The 5,271-nt window shown below is 43.9% G+C and overlaps 1 long non-coding RNA gene across 1 annotated transcript; it reads right to left on the bottom strand.

Moving 5' to 3' along the window:
- Positions 1-4,596: 4,596 nt before the first annotated feature.
- On the bottom strand, positions 4,597-5,231 carry LOC119270898. The gene is made up of 2 exons (XR_005134359.1): positions 5,094-5,231; positions 4,597-4,971 (listed from the first exon to the last, which is right to left on the bottom strand). It is a non-coding gene; the product is annotated as an uncharacterized LOC119270898 (long non-coding RNA).
- Between the last annotated feature and the right edge of the window lie 40 nt (positions 5,232-5,271).

The raw sequence follows: 5,271 nt of genomic DNA, 5'->3' as shown, positions 1-5,271 counted from the left end.
ATATAGAGCTGATCGCCCCGATTGAGTGGCTTTTTCCCTCATCTCTCTTGCTCGTTTATAAAATGCAAAACATTCAGTTTATGACTGGTGACTGAGATGAACAACCCAGATTTCTACAAAGTTACAACATTTATATTGAACCAAGTCTTAAGCTGTCACTACATTCCCCTCTTAAGACTTGGGGGCTACATGTAATATGGATATAAGGGAGGTACACCTTCAAGTTCTCAGTTTTGAGCAAACCGGGTGTCGTGTCAAAACCGGCGGATCTCGGGTAGGGGGTCCCGAACTGTGCGTCTAGGCGGATGGTAATAGGAGACAAGGGACACGATGTTTTTACCCAGGTTCGGGCCCTCTCGATGGAGGTAAAACTCTACCCCTGCTTGATTAATATTGATGATATGGGTAGTACAAGAGTAGATCTACCACGAGATCAAGGAGGCTAAACCCTAGCAGCTAGCCTATGGTATGATTGTTTGTATATGATCTATCGACTAGCCTGGCCTTGGTTTATATAATGCACCAGAGGCCTAGGATAACAAGAGTCCTAGCCGAATACGCCGGTGGGGAGGAGTCCTTGTCTTGATCGCCAAGTCTTGTGGAATCTTCCTTGTATGTGGCAGCTGTCCGAACTGGCCCATGATTATACGGCCATGGGGGTCCTCGGCCCAATCTAACAGATCAGGAGATGACATGGTGAGCACCCCCTAGTCCAAGACACCGTTACCGGGTATCATATTCTTTGTTGAGAAATTTGCAAAGTTTATCTCCTCCAAGCTATTCATAGAAAGGCCCGGAAAACCGACTCAACAATTTGAAGCTATAATTACAAAAGCAAGCACCAAGTCATCACAAGGTGCTAACTCGAGCTTGGGGTTACAGTTGATACATATATTGGAGTTGAAATAAAATTCAGATTGACCCGGGCTGGGAAAACCTAACCTGGGAGGATCCTTCCTATAAGGACTTGGTCTGAAGAAACCAAGGACAACAAATTACATGAACTACTGTTAGCAACAATCATGACCCATTGTCAGGAACAATCATGGCCCGGCATCATCAATCTCTGTAACTCGGCAACTTCGACGATCGCAACTCGACAAGCTCTACATCCTCAAGCTGACTTATTATCAGACGGATATCTTAAGTCCAATTTTTTTATCAAGCCGACGTATTCAAAGCCGGCTCAGTATCATAAGGATATCTTAAGTCCAATAATTTTTTCGAACCAGAGCATTGAAAGCAGACTCAAATGGATTATTATTTCCCCAATATTTTTCTACAAGAAAGCAGCGTCATATAGTTGATTTTGAAGCCGTCCCAGTGATGTAACAAAGAGACTCGGACTTTCCAAGAGGAATTCCATTGATGAAGCGCTTGAATTTTTGCATTGACAAAGTTTGACATATCTTCTAAAAAAAGATGATGTCATGATATGGAGTAACTCAATAATTTCTATGTGTGGAAAATTTGCACGACCTGACAAAGATTGACTCGGTCGGGTGTCTTCAAAGAAGGAAATGACAAGGACTGTAGGACGAACATACGTTGGTCCAGAAGAACCCTCGACCCGGTGCATAACCTATCAAATTTGTTCTTGTGTTATTTTTTAGGATAATTTTAACATGGATAAATCCAAATTAAACTAGGGCTAACGTTGGGGATATTCCCCATGGTTTGACCTGGCCAGGAGGTGTAACCCGGCCCATCACTTGGCGGCCCAACGAGTCACCTGACTTAACGGGTCAACCCAGACGACAAGGACTAAAGGCCCAGTGTGCAACCAAGTAGAAAGCCAGCTCACGAAGAGGCTGGAGGCCGGCTCATGGAGAAGGCCCAGACTGGGTAAACCCAGCCAGGAAGATCACGACCCGGCCGACGAACCTTGCCAGGAGAAGACCCAAACTAGACTCCGGCTTGAAATAGAAAAGAGACTAGTTGTAATCCTACTAGGACTCTACATGAAGGCGCCCCTTTAACTTATATAAGGAAGGGCAACGCACCCCAAAGGGGGGTAGACAGACAAGTATTAGACAAGATCAAAGTAGATGCTCTCGAGATGAGAGGTAGAAAAATAGCACCATTGTAATCAAGATCATCACCATCATCAATATCAATTAAGCAGGATGTAGGCTTTTTCCAACATCACGAGGGGCCGAACCTGGGTAAAACTTGTGTCTCTCAACTCCAACCAACCCCGTTCAAGCTACCACCGAGGTGCGATGGCCTCACCACTAAGTCATTTCACAAGGACATATTGCCGTGACAAAACTACGATAAGCAGGCTCAAGGTATAGGCTAAAAAAGCACCATGCTATCAAATTTACTTTGCGTATTGTTTTATGATATAATGCTAATACCTGAGCCTTTGGTTTTGATAGCCGTAGTGACAGAGCTTGAGGCTCTTAAGGTTGAGCTAAGTAGAGCTCGGCGTGAGGCGGAGCAGCAAAGGCTGCAGCCGCTCGGGCCGAGAAGGAGCTAGCCGAAGAAAGGGTAACTCGGGGAAACGACCAGGCCCGGGTCATCAAGGTCAAGGACACCCTGAAAGGCATGTACGTTGATCACGACGCCTTTCAGGTAGAGGAGAAGAAGGTGACCACGGAGCTCAAGAGCCTGGCATACGCTGAGGTCCAGACCCAGGCCCGGGCGGACCGCAAAGTGCTGTAGCAAGTGAAGCAAATCGTTGTTGGTAAGCCGTTTTTTGCATCAGTGTATTTTTGGCCGCAAGGGGTTCATTGAGCTCACCCAAGTATGGTGATCCGCAGAGGCTTTCAGGGACCTCATGAGGAGCGCTTCAGACGTCGGCCACTACTTCGGTGCTCAAGAGGTCCATGCCACGGAGAAGGCGTTCTAGAATCTGTTCCAGGCACCATCGTACCCAGAGCTGCTCAATAACCAAATGAAGCTACTCATGGAGATTTTTCGGATGGTGAAGCCGGCACTTCAAGATCTTTACGTCCAGCTCTGGCCCGCGGCAGCGCTGCATAGCATCTTCTTCGGTCCACAGGCCCACCTGCGAGAGGTCGGCCCTCAGGTGAATCACTGGAGGGCATCCAATGGGCGTATGCTTGCATGGCGACTAACTATCGGCGTATTGATGTGACGCTCATGGCCTCGGGCCCCCTGAAGGGAAGAATCAGACCGTGGAGTAGTACTTGATTGTGGTGATGGAGGGAGCTCAGATCACTGAGGAGCGGTGTCCCAAGGACACATTATACTTCGGAATGACAAAGTTAGCACGATGTAAAGACATGCTTTTTGTTTGGTAATAAATGTGGCTTTATGTTCCAATGTACGAGCGTATATATTTATTTGCCCTTATATTTTTACTCTTGTGTGACCGAATTGGCTTTAGAGGCAAGCACAGGATACAAAGGGTGTTTCATGTGCAGTTTCAACCCTTAGCCGATGTCTTGGTTCCCAAAGGCGGTCCACGCATATGAAATGAAGTAATCCGACTATTTTGGTTTCATAGCTTTCACTTAGTCTTTAAGATCTTAACTGTGGGTACTAGCGAATAGCCCCTGATGTGTGAAGTGTTCTGCAACTGGTCGGGGTTTAAGCCGCTATTCACTTCTGCCTATTTGAAGAAAAGCCCCTTGTTTTACGTGGATGATCTGCAACGAACCTTTGTTTGACAATGTCTTCCCATTGCCGAATAGTTTACGCTTACAAGGACAGTTAGTTTTCGCCTTTCTCCACTGAGCCGCTGATACAATTGAAATGTCGGCGCAGTCGTAGTGGTTCTCCCTTTACACTCTTAGCCGAATGGGTCGTGAGCGTTAGAGGCAAGCACAGGAGCCGGGAAACCCAACTATTGATACTACTACAACTGGCAAGATACAGATTTCTAGAAAAGCACATAGCAACATGATACTACTACAACTTCGATTCATTCACGCCAGACCACATAACCACCTCATACGACTGGCAAGATAGAGATGTCTAGAGATGCAAGGTGGCACAATCTGGTGCAACCAATTAGTTAATCCATTGGACGCGGATGCTTGGATTTTCCTCCTATCATTCATTGGACGGAGGTAATTCAACGGATGGTATTCAAAGTTATTCATGCACTATATAGGGTGTCACCTCAATATATTCAAAGATCCTAGACATCTATGAGGTATCACCTCTTATTTTGAACTTCTTTTTGTTGGGTTGAATCTTGCTCATGCTATGATTTTACCTATATTAGATTGAATCTTTTGGGAATCAATGAGATTTAATATGATGCATGTCTAGTATAAATTTGAAAGACACCCGAGGTGATGTCTAGCATCATTTATGGGGCTGCCTGAAGCAACATGGGCATGCTCAGTACATTAAGATTAAGGATACAACTATGAGGTGTTCTTAGTAATACATTTGAGGTCTCATCCCACTTTGATCTGACAAAAGATGGAACTTATGTGTGATTCTTTACCCCACTTTTTAGGGTATATCGTAAATTTTCATCAAGGCTCATTTAATTTATTCACATTGATTACCAAACCTAGTAAATAAACATATGATTTCTTACTAGGATGATGCATGCGAGTGAAATATCAAATGTTGCTAATAAGCACTCAAAAATCTGTTTAGTTTAAGGATACATCAAACAGTAATTAGGTATAATTCTGTAACATCATAATTTGAATACAATGGTCTGGAATAAATAAATAAATAGAAGGTGATATAGTATTCACCATGATTGGTGTTACAACATGTTTGACGTCAATCATTAAAACCGATGAAAATTTATAAATAGTAGTAACTTGGTAGAAGAAAGTCGCATGTTGCCTCCCTAATGATCACAAGTCTTAGGGTAACATTCGCACTTGGCACCCATTAGTCTTTTAAACCTATTCCGGCATTGTCCATCATCCCATCCGTCTTTCACACAACTATCTCGACACATTCCATTTTGATCAGGATGGCATTTATTCCAATGGTTGTGATAGCACATGTTTTCGGTAGATGAAACCTCACCTATGGATAAATAGACAAGGTTAGGAGAAGTAATATGAATGAATGTGTCCAGCAATGTTGATATGTCATTGCACAACATGAAACTTCGGCGAAATGCTGATACTATGGATAATTATACTTACTACATGTAGCCATAAGGCAGAAAAGAATCAAGCAACACATGGTTGTCTTCCTCCAGGCCTCCATGGTATAATGGCAGAATGTCGGTGATTTTTCTGAGAGAAGGCAAAGAATGTTGTGAAGATGGTGTGTGTTTTGGTTTCTATCATTTGGAGGTTCTTATAATGTCCGTGCCCTATA

The sequence above is a fragment of the Triticum dicoccoides genome, chromosome 3A, assembly GCF_002162155.2.
Source record: "Triticum dicoccoides isolate Atlit2015 ecotype Zavitan chromosome 3A, WEW_v2.0, whole genome shotgun sequence".
NCBI classification, from domain to species: domain Eukaryota; kingdom Viridiplantae; phylum Streptophyta; class Magnoliopsida; order Poales; family Poaceae; genus Triticum; species Triticum dicoccoides.
Note: the sequence above shows the minus strand (reverse complement) of the source record. Positions and strands in the feature narration are given on the sequence as shown.